The 17525-nt window shown below is 42.0% G+C and overlaps 1 pseudogene; it reads right to left on the minus strand.

The window, feature by feature from the left end:
- Positions 1–1981: 1981 nt before the first annotated feature.
- Positions 1982–16806, minus strand: LOC101109300 (olfactory receptor 5B12-like; annotated as a pseudogene).
- Between the last annotated feature and the right edge of the window lie 719 nt (positions 16807–17525).

Genomic DNA, 17525 nt, shown 5'->3' on the forward strand with positions numbered 1-17525 from the left:
ACTCATTTATTGAAGGATATATTATATGCATCCAAATTTTGGCAGTAATGAATGAAGATGCTATAAATATCCTTGAACTAGCTTTTGCCTGGGTGTAAGTTTTCAGTTTCTCTGGGTAAATACCAAGTAGAACATGTGATAGATGATATAGTAAGAGTGTGTTTCTTTCTGTAAGAAACTGACAAACTGTCTACCAAAGAGGCTGCACTAGTCTGCCTTGCTATTGGCAATGAATGAGAGTTCTGTTGCTCCACAACCTTAGTAGCACTTGCTGCTTCTGTGTTCTGGACGTCGGCCATTCTAAAAGATGTGCAGTATTCTTCCATTGTTGCTTTACTTTGCATTTTCATGATGACTTAAAACGTGGAGAATAACTTAATTTTAAACATTAACGGTTTGGGAATTTTTAAAAGATTTTATCTAAGATGAGGAGGACTCTTCAGGGCTGGCTTCACGAGCGTAAATCCTGTGTGTCACTCAGACCTTGTGCATAGAAGTTCTGCTGTGGGTTTAACACTCTGCTTTTGCCAACTTAAAATTATCACACATCTTTAACACAGGGCTCGACGCTTTGGTTTTCCCACTGGGAACTGCAAATTATGTAGCAAAAGTGATTCTTCACACTTAATATCTCCAAGGAGGTTTTTGCATTTTACAAAGAAATCTAATAGAAAATGAAGTCAGTTCCTTTTCTCAAAAAAAGAAATATCCCCTCCCTATCAGGAGAGATAATCTGTTGCTACATTTTTCACTTGGTTCTGAGGGATACATACTTAATTATCTATGTCACTCCATAACAGGACGTGCTGGCCTTTCAAGTCAAACCACAGGAGCCCTCGATGCTAGATTTCAGACATCACATGAAAAACGGTGTGCTACACGCTTCTCGTATAGAAGTCCATGGTTTGAAATAAACATACATTTCCATACGTTTTCTATTATACATGTGTCCTAAATCATTTGACCTGGAAATAAATATTCACATAAAACCAGTTTATAGTGAATTGATAATTCAAAAAAATCTGTTTTAGACTCAATTAATTTGATGCTGTTTTCTTTGAAAAAGGTATCTTTATAGTTATCAGATCTCTGAATTAGTCTTAGTGTTCTAATATACCCAGATTTAAAAGTCATGCTACTTTATTCTTAGAGTGTGCTAAGTATCAGTCAGTTTAACCTCTAATTTGAGCCTGAACCTAGATCTATCAGTTGAAGACCTGACTCTATATAGGAAGGAAGGAGCATAAAATCATCCTGGGCTGAGCATCTGAAGACAGAGTCAAGGCTCACTGTAAAACTAAATGCTGGTGTTTGTTTTTTTTTTTTAATTTCAGTGAATTGAAATATGTTTTCTTTAGTCTCCCTTGTCTTATTTGCTGCTATTCTTTTTTCACTAAAGTCATCACATGAAGACGTTACTCTGGGTAATGAGCCAATAGAGATGAACACGGAGCTGAGTAGAGATGCCCATATGGTGGCCTCCCTGGCAGTCCAGTGGTTAATGTCCACCTGCCAGTGTGGGGGACACAGGTTCCATCCTTGGTCTGGGAAGACCTCACATGCCCGGGAGCAAAGAAGCCCATGAGTCACAGCTACTGAGCCTGTATCCTGGAGTCCTACAGCTGCAGCTGCTGAAGCGCATTCCTAGAGTCTGCTTCAAAACAAGAGAAGCCGCCACAATGGGAAGCCTGCCCGGGCTCGGAGAGTAGCCCCACTCACCACAACTGCAGGGAGCCAGCACGAGGCAGTGAAGACCCAACGGCCACGAAGAAATAAGATTGTTTTAAAAAGATGCCCATGCAATGATGCTTATTATCATTGAAAGAAGAATAAAACAAAAGCGCTCAGGAATAAACCTAGAATGAGGATGTTTGGTACAAATATTAAAATGAAATGAGTTTATTTTCAAGTAAAAAGTATTTAAAAATAAAATTAATATCACATAGCAAACGATAACTTCTATTTAAAAATATATAGGTTTACATTTAAGAATGTGTTAATGTATCAGACACCAAAAGCATTTTTCAAATTATGCTATGAAACTAGGCAAGTCTGGTTTGCCTCTTGAACTCATTTTTCTGTCCACCCATGAGTGGTATGATTGCATGTGACTTGCATGAAGAAGGCATGGGGGCATGTGCTTAAACAGGCCTGTGAGCATAAATGTGCATACGAATGTGGATGGTCCTGGGAACAAACATACAATAAAATGCAATTCAAGATAAATCTTAAAAACACAAATTATAGGTTCATAGTTGACTCTTCCAAAGTTATTTTTCATGAGATCTCACTTTGTCCACACATTTATTTCACAGATTTAAAAATAACTTTGAGAAGGTATGTAAAAATTTTACATAATAGTTGGCCTAGCAAGTCAATACTTTCCTTAGCTTGATTGAACTATATCAAACCATCTATTTGTTTCTATATAATTAAAATATGTATCTTAGAGAAGACTTTGCTTTCCCCACAGCCTTTTTTAAGGCGCTCTTGACCTCTTTGTTCCTCAGGCTATAGATAAGCGGATTCAGCATGGGGATGACTATGGCGTAGAATACAGACGCTATTTTGTCTGTGCTCCTGGAATGGTGGGAGCTGGGCTGTAGGTACATGAAGGCGCCTGTCCCATAGAAGATGGAGATGGAAGTGAGGTGGGAAGCACAGGTGGAAAAGGCCTTCTGATGTCCTTCAGATGAGCGCACCCTCAGAATGGTGACAAAGATAAACAGGTAGGAGACCAGGATGACCATAATAGTAAAGATGATATTGAAGCCTGCCAGAATAAAAAACACCATCTCACTTCTGTTGTTGTCTGAGCATGAGAGAGCCAGGAGAGGTGTAGCATCACAAAAGAAGTGATCAACCACATTGGATCTGCAGAAAGGGAGACTGAATGCATTCCAAGTGTGAACAGAGGCCTCCAGAAAACCAAAGACATAGCATCCTACGACCATCCAGGCACACATCCTTGGTGTCATGATGTTGGTGTAATGGAGTGGCTTACACACTGCGGCATGATGGTCATAGGCCATTGAGGCCAAGAGAAAAGTTTCTACAATCAGAAAGACGGCAAAAAAATATAACTGAGCAACACAAGCATTGTAGGAAATGACCTTGTCTCCCATGAGGAAGCCAGCCATCACTTTGGGAGTGACGGCTGTGGAGTAACCAAAGTCCATCAGGGAGAGGTGGCTGAGGAAGACGTACATGGGAGTGTGGAGACGAGAGTCCAGCAGGATCAGTGTGATCACACCCAGGTTCCCAACCAGAGTGAGGAGGTAGATGAGCACGAACACGAGAAAGAGCGGGATCTGCAGCTGTGGGTCATCAGTTATCCCGGCAAGAGCGAACTCAGTCACGCCTGTGCTGTTCTCCGTGGGGATCATTTGTGCAGTATGTGAATGGCCTATAGCAATGAAAAAAGAAAGGCTGGTTAGTACCTGAACTTAGAACTATCATGATGCCCAAGATGGCCTTATATCAGAATTTTCTCTATTAACTTACACATAACAACAAAAGGTAATTTTAAAATATTCATAGAAATATGGAATGCTCTACTTTTAAGAATTTTGAAGATACTATAACCCAATCTTCTATCCTCATAAATGATTGAAACTGAAGTTCAGAGATGGAAAGAGATATGCAAAATCATCAGAAAAATCTGTCAAACGCAAGATTTGTCATAGGACTTCCCTGGCAGGTCAGTGGTTAAGACTCCATGCTTTCAATGCTGGTGAAGACAAGTTCAATCCTTAGTCAGGAAACTAATATTTCACATTCAGTGGAGCGTGGCTGAAAAAGAGAAGGAAATGGCAACCCACTCCAGTGTTTTTGCCTGGAGAATCCCAGGGATGGGGGAGCCTGGTGGGCTGCCATCTATGGGGTCGCACAGAGTCGGACACGACTGAAGTGACTTAGCAGCAGCAGCGTGGCTGAAAAAGAGAAAGGGAAAAAAAAGAGCCAATTCATTGGAAAAGACCCTGATGCTGGGAAAGATTGAGGGCAGGAGAAGGGGAAACGGAGGATGAGATGATTGGATGGCATCATCATCTCAACAGACATGAGTTCGAGCAGACTCCAGCAGACAGTGAAGGACAGAGAGGCTTAACGCGCTGCAGTCCATGGGCTTGCAAGGAGCTGGACATGACTGAGCAACGGAGCCCTCGTGCACCCTCGCTAGACAGTGCTTTCCGGTTATAGCCTGTGAAGTGCCGTTGATCGTTTTGTTACTCATAATAATTTATTTACCTTAATTTAAGCTTCCTATCCCTTATATGCAGAGTACATCATGAGAAACGCTGGGCTGGAAGAAGCACAAGCTGGAATCAAGATTGCCAGGAGAAATATCAATAACCTCAGATAAGCTGATGACACCACCTTTATGGCATAAAGTGAATAGGAACTAAAAAGCCTCTTGATGAAAGTGAAAGAGGAGAGTGAAAAAGTTGGCTTAAAGCTCAACATTCAGAAAATGAAGATCGTGGCATCTGGTCCCATCACTTCATGGGAAATAGATGGGGAAACACTGGAAACAGTGTCAGACTTTATTTTTGGGGGCTCCAAAATCACTGCAGATGGTGACTGCAGGCATGAAATTAAAAGACGCTTACTCCTTGGGAGAAAAGTTATGGCCAACCTAGATAGCATATTAAAAAGCAGAGATATTACTTTGCCAACAAAGGTCCCTCTAGTCAAAGCTATGGTTTTTCCAGTAGTCATGTGAGGATGTGAGAGTTGGACTGTGAAGAAAGCTGAGCGCCAAAGTATTGATGCTTTTGAACTGTGGTGTTGGAGAAGACTCTTGAGAGTCCCTTGGACTGCAAGGAGATCCAACCAGTCCATTCTAGAGGAGATCAGTCCTGGGTGTTTTTTGGAAAGAATGAAGCTGAAGCTGAAACTCCAGTACTTTGGCCACCTCGTGAGAAGAGTTGACACATTGGAAAAGACTCTGATGCTGGGAGGGATTGGGGTCAGGAGGAGAAGGGGACGACAGAGGAAGAGATGGCTGGATGGCATCACCGACTCAATGGACGTGAGTTTGAGTGAACTCCAGGAGTTGGTGATGGACAGGGAGGCCTGGCATGCCGCACTTCATGGGGTCACAAAGTCGGACACGACTGAGCGACTGAACTGAACTGAACTGAACTGATCCCATATAGATCAATACTGCATACATAGACCTAAGCAATGAATTAAACTACAATAGTTAGAAACTACTGAACACTCTATTTTCAGGGCACCACATGCGTGCTGTATCCCCACTGATTTATCACGTCACTATGTGAGATATTATCTCCATTTAATATATGGGAATCTGAAGCTTACTCACAAGGAGTTACACACTGAAGTCCTTAAAACTAGTAAATTGCAGAGCCGGTATTTGAACACACATCATTTTGAACCAAAGCATATCCCCCTAATATTGTATATATAATCCAAATTCTCTATGACAGCCCCAGGCACAAAAAAGTTACTCATTATATCAATGTACTCATGAATGACTGATTTATTGAGTCCATACTTCATAAGCAATGTGGGGAACAAAAAGCATGGTCTTTGGAATCAATACAACTTGCTAGTGGGAACTTGGCTAATACACTATATTTCTAAATCCTAACTGAGTGACAAGAACTATATCCATACAGGTTTACAGTTGAATTCCTCTCCCTTCTCTCCAAAAGAAAAAAATGAAAAAAATACTTCTACATTTAAAAGTAAGATAAGTTTGCATAACATCAATTAGTGGCTCCATAAAGGGCTGGAATTTGTTCAGTAATCCTTCCAACATTCATTTCTCGTCCAGTACTAAGTAATTGCTTATAGTCTATCAGGTTGTGTGCTAATTGTAAGGTCTACAGTGAAATAAGAAACCTATTCCCTAATCAGGAAGTATAGAAGACCAAGAAAGATAGACAAAATGACCACCACTGTGGGATAACTTATTCTTTATTCCCAAGCAGAGAGCTTTACTTTTGTCCTTCAGGCCACTGGGATCATACGATGGTCTCATTTACACTCTGGTTAACCCAGCCCAGTATTCACGCCGGGAGAATCCCATGGACAGGGGAGCCTGGTGGGCTACAGTCCACTGGGTCTCAAAGAGTTGGACATGACTCAGCAACTAACACTTTCACCAGCCAATACATCCACTAGTTGATCATTCCAGATGCCCAGTGCCAGCAAAGTTTCAGAATGATAACTGAGCTAACTGAGGGACTTCCTTGGTAGGCCAACAGCTAAGACTCCATACTCCCAAGGCAGGGGACCCAGGTTCGAACCTTGACCAGGAAGCTAGATCCCGCATGCCGCAACTAACAGTTCCCATACTGAGAGGAAGATCCTACGTGCCGCCACCGAGACCTGGCGCAGCCAAGTAGATAAAAATAAACAAGCATTTAAAAAATGATAACCGGAGTCCAGGTCCTCTCTCTCCTGTAAATTGTTCCTCCCGGTGTGATGCTTACACCTTTCCTTTCCTTTTATAATTGTCCTCTTAATCCGGGTCCCCCTTATTTATTTCTCTCTGTTCTTATTCTTTTTAATGACTGATGTTATGTGCTCTCCAGATGATAACAAATTTTTAATTGAGACACAATCTGATACTCTCAAAGACTGTAGAACTAGCCAGTGTAGCTGATATTCTGATATTCCAAAAGAAGAAACAAAAAGCGATTCAGCTGTAACAACTTGCTCAAATTCTAGAAGCTCATGTATAGCAAAGCAAGGACTACTCAAGACCCTCTTGTTCATTTTATCTTTTTTACAAAAGTAAACGCATATCCTCCTCAAGAATTTCTTTGATGTGTGTGACACAGTCTCCTTTGAAAAATCACAGACACAGAATGACATTCTAAACATTCAGTATTCAGTTGTGAATAAATCGAGAGGGAAACAGGTGTCTTGATGTATTTTCCTGGTTACTGCTGCCCTTGAAAATTCATACAGATCCTAGATTTGGCCCGAGGCTTACCTGGCTCCCTGAACAATGAACAGGCAAACGCAGCACTTTCACACGCGAGTTTCAAATCAGAAATTCAACCCATAAAAGATAAAAAGCATTTTACTGCGATGTTCTTTAGTGTTTAACCAAAAGGGAAAAGTTCTCCAGAACAGAGAGATATTGAGGAAAAAAAAATTAATGCCAGGGAAGCAGCTAAAACAAATTGTATGGTAAGAGCTGCTGATCAGTCATCTCAGATAAGTCACGTACTTGCTTTAAGTCACTATATATTCATCTATATAATGGAGATATTAGAAAGGCAGCCCTCAGACAACATCCTTCCAGAAAGACTGAGAGGCTCCCGTACTGTCCTGAAAAGGGGCACTCATCATAATCATAACAAAAGTCCTCGTTATTTGCAGCTATCTGCCCTATTCATTACTGCAGGCTCCCAGGAAATCTCATTTTGAGAGAGGACCATGGAAGGCAACAGATGCCGACAGCTGTCAAGGACACTGGCAATCAGGAGAATGAATGGAGGCTCAGGGGCGCCGCCCTTGGTCTGTTACCTACAATATAAGGGGCCAGCTATAAAACAAGGCCTGTCGCCTATTCCGTAAGGCCCAGTGGAGTCCTGAGAGAACCTGGAGAGTGAAAGAGCCTCACAGCCGTGGAGCTCCCAGGGGACCAAGCCCCCACGAGACCAAGAACAGGCCCCTTGCTCACAGTACTGGGCAACAAGTGACGAATGTGTCTATAGGAACCCAGGTCTGCTTGTTTCCGGGAGACCATGAGTGCGTTACCGCAGCTTGCATTAATCCCCTTAGATAATGCTAGCATTAAGTTACATAAGCGTGAGGGGATGGGAGCAGAGGGTTGCCTCTAACCCAAATGGATTATAGAAACGATTGCATTCCTTAGTTCACCTGAAATATTTGTACCGTTGATAAACATTATTCGGTTATTCAACTACTTATTTTTCTCAGAGGAGTTTAGCCATACTCCTGGCTCTGGATGTACATATCCATGTAAAGCAAACTTGTTCTTAGGCTCATGTGCTTAAGTTTATTGGAGAAGACAAAAATTAAACAAACTCACTAATAAGGGTATAAAATTATAAAAGAACAAGGTGCTCATATAAGAGTGAGCAATAAAAAATATCTACTTTTAATTGACTGGTCATAATCAATTTTGGGGGGGAATATTTTTTCTCAGGAGAATTTTTCTCAGGACAATTAATGAATTTCTCACCTCACTCAATACTGAAAGGATGAATATAGCAATGTGGGTAGACCTAGGTATTATCAGAATAAGTGAAGTAAGTTTGATAAAGACAAATATCCTATGACATCACTTATATGTGGATATAAAAGAAATTATACAAATGGACTTACTTACAAAGCAGAGACAGACTCACAGAAATAGAAAACAAACTCATGGTTACCAAAGGAGAAAGACGAGGGGTAGGGATAAACTCGAGTTTAACTATAATAATTTATGGTCCAACTCTCATATCCATACATGGGTATGGATATATACATGACCACTGGAAACACCAGAGCCTTGACAAGATGGACCTCTGTTGGCAAAGTAATGTCTCTGCTTTTTAATATGCTGTCTAGGTTGGTCATAACTTTCCTTCCAAGGAGTAAGCATCTTAAATTTCATGGCTGCAATCACTATCTGCAGTGATTTTGGAGCCCAAGAAAATGAAGTCTGTCACTGTTTCCATTGTTTCCCCATCTATTTGCCATGAAGTAATGGAACCAGATGCCATGATCTTAGTTTTCTGAATGTTGAGTTTTAAGCCAACTTTTTCACTCTCCTCTTTCACTTTCATCAGGAGACTCTTTAATTTTTCTTCACTTTCTTCTATAAGGGTGGTATCATCTGCATATCTGAGGTCATTGATATTTCTTCTGGCAATCTTGATTCCAGCTTGTGTTTTATCCAGTCTGGCGTTTCTCATGATGTACTCTGCATAGAAGTTAAATCAGCAGGGTGACAATATACAGCCTTGACGTACTCCTTCCCCAATTTGGAACCAGTCTGTTGTTCCATGTCCAGCTCTAACTGTTGCTTCTTGACCTGCATAGAGATATCTCAGGAGACAGGTCAGGTGGTCTGCTATTCCCATCTTTTAAGAATTTTCCACAGTCTGTTTTGATCCACACAGTCAAAGGCTTTGGAATAGTCAATAAAGCAGAGGCAGATGTTTTTCTGGAACTCTCTTGCTTTTTCAATAATCTGATGGATGTTGGCAATTTAATCTCTGGTTCCTCTGTCTTTTCTAAATCCAGTTTGAACATCTGGAAGTTCACAGTTCATGTACTCTTGAATCCTGGCTTGGAGAATGTTGAGCATTACTTTGCTAGAATGTGAGATAAGTGCAATTGTGCGGTAGTTTGAGCATTCTTGAGGCTTCCTTGGTGACTCAGATGGTAAAGCGCCTGTCTGCAATGCAGGAGACCTGGGTTCAATCCCTGGGTTGGGAAGATCCCCTGGAGAAGGAAATGACAGCCCACTCCAATAGTCTTGCCAGGAAAATCGCATGGATGGAAGAGACTGGTAGGTGACAGTCCGTGGGGTCACAAAGAGTCGGACATGAGTGAGCGACTCCACTTTGAGCATTGTTTGGCATTGCCTTTCTTTGGGATTAAAACTGACCTTTTCCAGTCCTATAGGCACTGCTGAGTTTTCCAGATTTGCTGGCATATTGAGTGCAGCACTTTCACAGCATCATCTTTCAGGATTTGAAACAGCTCAACTAGAATTTCATCACCTCCACTAGCTTTGTTCATAGTGATGCTTTCTAAGGCCCATTTGACTTCGCATTCCACGATGTCTGGCTCTAGGTGATGGATCACACCATCGTGATTATCTTGGTCATGAAGATCATTTTTGTACAGTTCTTTTGTGTATTCTTGCCACCTCTTCTTAGTATCTTCTGCTTCTGTTAGGTCCATACCATTTCTGTACTTTATTGAGCCCATCTTTGCATGAAATGTTCCCTTGGTATCTCTAATTTTCTTGAAGAGATCTCTACTATTTTGCATTCTATTATTTTCCTCTATTTCTTTGCATTGATTACTGAGGAAGGTTTTCTTATCTCTCTTTGCTATTCTTTGGAACTCTGCATTTGGATGGATATATCTTCCCTTTTCTCCTTTGCCTATAGCTTCTCCTCTTTTCTCAGCTATTTGTAATGCCTCGTCAGACGACCATTTTGCCTTATTGCATTTTTTTTCTTGGGGATGATCTTGATCACTGCCTCCTGTACAATGTCATGAACCTCCATCCATAGTTCTTCAGGCACTTTGTATATCAAATCTAATCCCTTGAATATTTGTCACTTCCACTGTATAATCATAAGGGATTTGATTTAGGTCACACCTGAGTGGTCTAGTGGTTTTCCCTACTTTCCTCAATTTAAGTCTGAATTTGGTAATAAGGAGTTCATGATCTGAGCCACAGTCAGCTCCTGGTCTTGCTTTTGCTGACTGTAAAGAGCTTCTCCATCTATGGCTGCAAAGAATATAATCAATCTGATTTTGGTATTGAGCAGCTGGTCATGGCCATGTTTAGAGTTGTCTCTTGTGTTGTTGGAAAAGGGTGTTTGCTATGATCAGTGCGTTCTCTTGACAACACTCTGTTAGCCTTTGCCCTGCTTCATTCTGTACTCCAAGGCCAAACTTGCCTGTTACTCCAGGTCTTACTTGACTTCCTGGTAAAGTCCAATGCTGTAAAAAACAATATTACGTAGCAACCTGGAATGTTAGGTCTATAAATGAAGGTAAATTGGAAGTGGTCCAACAAGAGATGGCAAGAGTGAACATCAACATTTTAGGAATCAGTGAACTAAAATGGACTGAAAGGGGTGAATTTAACTCAGATGACCATTATATCTACTACTGTGGGCAGGAATCCCTTAGAAGAAATGGAGTAGCCATCATAGTCAACAAAAGAGTCTGAAATGCAGTACTTGGGTGCAATCTCAAAAACGACAGAATCATCTTTGTTCATTTCCAAGGCAAACCATTTAATGTCACAGTAATCCAAGTCTATGCCCTGACCAGGAATGCTGAAGAAGCTGAAGCTGAATGATGATCTACAAGACCTTCTAGAGCTAACACCAAAAAAAAAAAAAAAAGATGCCGTTTTCATCATAGAGGACTGGAATGCACCACCTAGGAAGCCCATAAAATCAACTATCCTTCAATAGAATTAAAAAAAAAAAAAAAAAGAATGGTTTCCCTGGTGGCCCAGATGATAAAGAATCTGCCTGCAATGCAAGAGACACGGGTTCAATTCCTGGGTCAGGATGATCCCCTGAAGAAGGAAATGGCAACCCACTCCAGTATTCTTTCCTGGAGAATCCGATGGAGAGGAGCCTGGCAAGCCCCAGTCCACGGGGTTGCAAACAGTCAGACACAACTAAGCGACTCACTTTCACTTTTCAATAAAATATTTTTTAAAAAAGGATGAATAGAGGTGGTAACAATTATTGGTTCAAACAACATGAAAAGTTATGGTGAGGCCTCAGATTTTCCAAGTTGGCAGAATCTAAGTAACCAAGGAAGTAACCAAGCAAGCAAGACCTCTTCCTTGGCACTTTGTATTGTGTTCTTTCTAGAACAAAATCCTGAACGAACCCAAACAAACACTCCTCCCAAACAGATATCCAGAGGAATGACTGGATCATAGGGCCAGCATGGACCAACCGGTAGCACGAATAACTCAAATCCTGTCCAGCATAAAGCAAACCACTGGGATTCGTTATTAGTGTCAGACTGGAGTACCTTTTATTCCAATCAGTTTGAGCACCTGCATTATTATAAGTCAAGTAATAACCTCTTTCTTGAGAAGCATCCATCATATCTAAAAATTATTCCTTACAGCCTATAAGTTTAAGACCCACAGAGGAGTAATTCCTAGGATGTATACATACTTTGTTATTTTTTTTAGCAGTTAAAATCTACTATAAATTCCCAGGTGGCTCTAAGGCTAAAGAACGGCCTGCCAATGCAGGAGGTGTAAGAGATGCAGGTTCAACCCCTGGGTCGGGAAGATCCCCTGGAGCAGGAAATGGCGACCCATTCCAGTATTTCTGCCTGGAGACTCCTGTGGACAGAGGAGTCTGGTGGACTACAGTGCAAAGGATCACAAAGAGTCAGACATGACTGGACTGACTTAGCACAGCACACGTCTACTGTACTGAAGCATGACTGGATGGAATTCTCATACACCAAGGCTGCAGATTCTGCAAATATCATTCACCATCATCTTACACTATTAACATTTCTATTCTTTCTACTCCTGAGAGAAACAGCGGCTGCTCTTATCACTGGAAATGCTTTGAAATATTCCATTCCTCCAAGTTCATGTTTTTACCAGTGTCTATATAGTGCGGGAGATATAAACATATAATATGCAGACAGATGTATCTGGATTTAAATACCATTTTGTACTTAGGAAACCTTTAGCAAGTCCTTGAAATAAGATTGGCATGATGGTACCATCAGTTCAGTTCAGTTCAGTTCAGTTGCTCAGTCATGTCCAACTGTTTGCGACCCCATGGATCACAGCACGCCAGGCCTCCCTGTCCATCACCAACTCCCGAAGTTCAATCAAACTCACATCCATTGAGTCAGTGACACCATCCAGCCATCTCATCTTCTGTCGTCCCCTTCTCCTCCTGCCCCCAATCCCTCCCAGCATCAGAATCTTTTCCAATGAGTCAACTCTTCACATGAGGTGTACAGAGTACTGGAGTTTCAGCTTTAGCATCATTTCTTCCAAAGAACACCCAGGGCTGATCTCCTTCAGAATGGACTAGTTGGATGTCCTTGCAGTCCGAGGGACTCTCAAGAGTCTTCTCCAACACCACAGTTCAAAACCATCAATTCTTTGGTGCTCAGCTTTCTTCACAGTCCAACTCTCACATCCATACATGACTACTGGAGAAACCATAGTCTTGACTAGATGGACCTTTGTTGGCAAAGTAATATCTCTATTTTTCAATATGCTATCTAGGTTGGTCATAACTTTTCTTCCAAGGAGTAAGTGTCTTTTAATTTCATGGCTGCAGTCATCATCTGCAGTGATTTTGGAACCCCCCCCCAAAATAAAGTCTGACACTGTTTCCACTGTTTCCCCATCTATTTCACATGAAGTGATAGAACCAGATGCCATGATCTCAGTTTTCTGAATGTTGAGCTTTAAGCCAACTTTTCACTCTCCTCTTTCACTTTCATCAAGAGGCTGTTTAGTTTCTCTTCACTTTCTGCCATAAAGGTGGTGTCATCTGCATATCTGAGGTGACTGATATTTCTCCTGGCAATCTTGATTCCAGCTTGTGCTTCTTCCAGCCCAGCGTTTCTCACGATGTACTCTGCATAGAAGTTACATAAGCAGGGGGACAATATACAGCCTTGACGTACTCCTTTTCCTATTTGGAACCAGTCTGTTGTTCCATGTCCAGTTCTAACTGTTGCTTCATGACCTGCATATAGGTTATCACCATATCATAACGTAGTTCATAAACTCACAAATATCCCTTGAGAACATGTGTATTAGACTCTTTTTTCCCAAGAAATACAGAAGCTTGCAGTTAAAATTGGAATATAAAACACACAGGGAATTATTATGCTACAAATGATGATCATGGTCAGTGAAGTATAAGTAGTTACTATTAAAATTTACAAAGATTGTGATGTTAATTTCACTAATAGTATACTGTGTGTGTGTGCATGCGTGTGTGTGTGTATAGTAAAGGGGCTTCCTAGGTGGCTCAAGTGGTAACCCACCAGACATCGCAGGAGACTCAAGAGATGTGAGTTAGATCCCTGGGTTGGGAAGATCCCCTGGAGCAGGGAAGGGCAACCTACTCCAGTATTACTGCCTAGAAAATTTCATGAACAGAGGAGCCTGTCAGGCTACAGGCCGTGAGGTTGCAAGTTGGACTCAACTGAGCTACTGAGCAAAGCACACACTCTAGTATGGTCTCTGGTGAGCCTGACAGCTAATCTATCAAGGTAAAGAGTAAGTTCAGAATTGAGTGGAGTGACGTTTAGACGAGATTAAGATGGTGGAGTAGAGGGAGGTGCACTCATCTCCTCCTGCCAGAGCACCGAGCTGCAACGAGCCGCTGGACACCTACCGACAGTGAGATACTGGAACCGACCAAGAGAAGATACCCCTCGTCCGAGGACAAACAGGAGCCACAGTGAAACAGTATGAAGGGAACAATTACGGTAAAATTAAGTCCTGTACCCGCCGGGTGGGCAAGTCACAAGCTGGAGAACAATGATACCAAAGAAGCTCTCGCACTGCTGCGAAGTTTCTAGGCCCCACGTCAGGCTCCCCAGCCTGGGAATCCAGCCAAGGGACTGGGAGTCCCCAGGGAACCTGACTTTGAAGGTCAGCGGGCTTTGATTACAGTTTCCATAGAACTGGGGGACACAGAGACTCTTGGAGGGTAGAACTGAGTGGAGTGATGTCTTTATTTTTTATTTATTTTATTGAAGTATAATTGGCTTACAAAATTGTGTTAATTTCTACTGCACAGCAAAGTGACTCAGCTATACATGGAGTGATGCCTTTAAAAGTAAAAAGGATAAGTCACAATCTAGAATTTTGTAATCAAATATCATATCTTTCAAAAATGAAACAAAATCAAAACCTTTCAGACAACAGATTAAGAGGTTCGGTTGCTGGCAGATCTATACTGAAAGATACACTAAAGGAAGTTCTTCCAAGCCAAAAAAAAAAGCTCCAAAATGAAAATACAGGGATTAGAATAGGCTCTGGAATTAGTCCTCTGGGAGGACTAATGTGTGAATAATAAAAATAAATATATTGACTTTTAAAATAATGTTGAAAAAATATTCTAAAGTTTTAATTATATTTAAAGTTAAAATATATGACCATTAGGCATAAAGGGATGGGAGGCAATCAGAATCAAAATGTTACACTGTCCTTTCTTGGTGAAGAAAAATAAAAATATTGATGCACAATTTAATAAGTGAAGGATGAAAGTTGCAATAATAGGGGACAAAAAAGCAAAATTAGTCAATTCCTTGCTGTGAGAAAGCCTTATTCCAAAAGGAAGGGAACAGTGACACAAAGACCAGGCGAGGTGGATAGAAGACAAGCGCCAGACTGAAGCCCAGCTGAATCAGCGACTAACTTGCGTGTCAAAGTTCAACAATTTCAGGCAAAGATAAAAGGTTTTGAGCTGAAATATATTGAACTGAATACATAGATTTGGGTTTCAAAAGGTGATAATATAAAACACGTGTTTTCTAAATTTAAAAAGAAAAAAGAAACTAGATGGCTTCTGCTGCTGCTTTAGGTACGCTGTGCTCTGCTCAGTCACTCAGTCGTGTCTGACTCTGCGACCCGTGGACTGCAGCCCTCCAGGCTCCTCTGTCCATGGGGATTCTCCAGGCAAGAATACTGGAGTCGGTTGCCATGCCCTCCTCCAAGGGATATTCCCAGTCCAGGGGTCCAACTCAGGTCTCACACATTGCAGGCAGATTCTTTACCATCTGAGCCCACAGGGAAGCCCTGAGTTACACTAAGCAACATCAGCATTACCTAAAGCTCCCTGGAGATGTAACCCGAATGCCTTTTCTATTCTTAATAGTTTTTCCTTCTCTGGTCAGAACACATAACCACCAACATCCTTACAAGATGAAGTCAGATGATAATAGAAGAAGCAGGTTATGGCTTCCTCTTTGTGCTGAGGTCTGAATTCTCTTCTTTGAAGTATAATTGGCATATGACGCTATGTTAGTCTCAGTGACTGGATGTTTGTATGTACTGCAAAATGATCACCACAATGAGTCTAGTGAACATCCACTCCCATGCACAGTTACAATCTTTCTCTTGTGGTGAGGACTTTTAAGATCTACTCTCTTAGCAGCTTTCAAATCTGCCATACAAGATCATTGGCTATAGTCACCATGCTGTGGATTTCACCTCCATCGTAAATTTGCACCTTCTGAATTATTTCATCCCCTTGACTACACCTTTTGGGACCATAACTGGATTCCTTGGCACTGCATGTCAAACCTCAAAAGTCTTCAGTTCTAGATTTCTTGCTTCAGATGGGAACAGAATAAACTCCTTAACATCACTTAGCCTCACTTCCTAAAACTTTTTAATGGAATTACTAATAACCACTCTTGATGTTTTTACAGAGTGCTTTGAGGATGAAATAAAACAAAAGATGTGAATTGCTTAGTAAATCACTCAGTCTCTCTAAAAGATTCCTCTAGTTGTCAGACAGTGCTGCCCAAGGTCATCCTGTGAAGGTAAAGGCCTCCAGCTCTGAGACCCTGAAGACCACCTTGCGATAAAATAAAATCCAGTGAACAAGGTTGCCCTGGGCACCAGGGTTTCTCACTCTAGTGAGTTTGAACGAAGCCAGCCTGGGATTTAAGGGTCTGGTGACTGATGTCTTGAAGGGGATTATTTGGACATGAAACTCGGGAACCAGTTCTCCTGGGATCCATCCACAGCTCCATGCCTCATGTACTGAATATTTTAATTAAAGCCTTGCCTGTGGGGACCAAGTCCTTAGGGAACTTACCAAGGAAATTCATGGCCGTATGAGTTGTTGTTTCTTCTCCAGTATACCCATCTGTTCTCAAAAATAAAGAAAAAGAGGCTGTTAACATTCTTGGAAGCAGCTGACGCGGACATCAGAGAGCAGGAGAAGGAACGTGGCGTGGGGCGTAGAATCACAAAGGCCTCAGACAACATTATCTCCATCAGCCCTGTGGGGTGTTTTCATGTCTTTTTTTCTCTTTGGCCGTATCAATAAATACCCTTTTTTAAAAAAAATAGGGTACAGTTGCTTTATCGTGTTATGTTAGTTTCTGCTGTGCAACGACGTGAATCAGTCATATGTACACTCATATCCCCTTGGACCTCCCTCCCAATCCGCCACCCCAGCCCTGTAGGTCCACAGAGCGCCAAGCTGAGCTCCCCGCACTATACAGCAGGCCCCACTAGTGATCTACTTAGCACATGGTAGTGTATACATCGGAGAAGGCGATGGCACCCACTCCAGTGCTCTTGCCCGGAAAATCCCAGGGACGGAGGAGCCTGGTGGGCTGCAGTCCATGAGGTCTCGAAGAGTCAGACACGACTGAGCAACTTCACTTTCACTTTTCACTTTCATGCATTGGAGAAGGCAATGGCACCCCACTCCAGTGTTCTTGCCTGGAGAATCCCAGGGACGGGGGAGCCTGGTGGGCTGCCATCTATGGGGTCGCACAGAGTCGGACACAACTGAAGTGACTTAGCAGCAGCAGCAGCAGCAGCAGCAGCAGCAGCAGCAGCAGCAGCAGTGTGTATATGTAAATCCTAATCCCCCAATCCACCCGTATTTACAGGAGCCAGGACATGGAAACCATCTAACTGTCCACCAACAGAGGAAAGGATAAAGGCGTGGCACGTATGTCAAGGAACACTGCTCAGCCGGGAAAAAGGGATGAAGAGGGCCACTGGCAGAGACACGGAAGAGCCTAGGATGAAGTCAGTCAGAATGAGAAAAAGAAGCATCGCAAACATGCTT

This window comes from Ovis aries, chromosome 15 (assembly GCF_016772045.2).
Source record: "Ovis aries strain OAR_USU_Benz2616 breed Rambouillet chromosome 15, ARS-UI_Ramb_v3.0, whole genome shotgun sequence".
Lineage (NCBI taxonomy): Eukaryota > Metazoa > Chordata > Mammalia > Artiodactyla > Bovidae > Ovis > Ovis aries.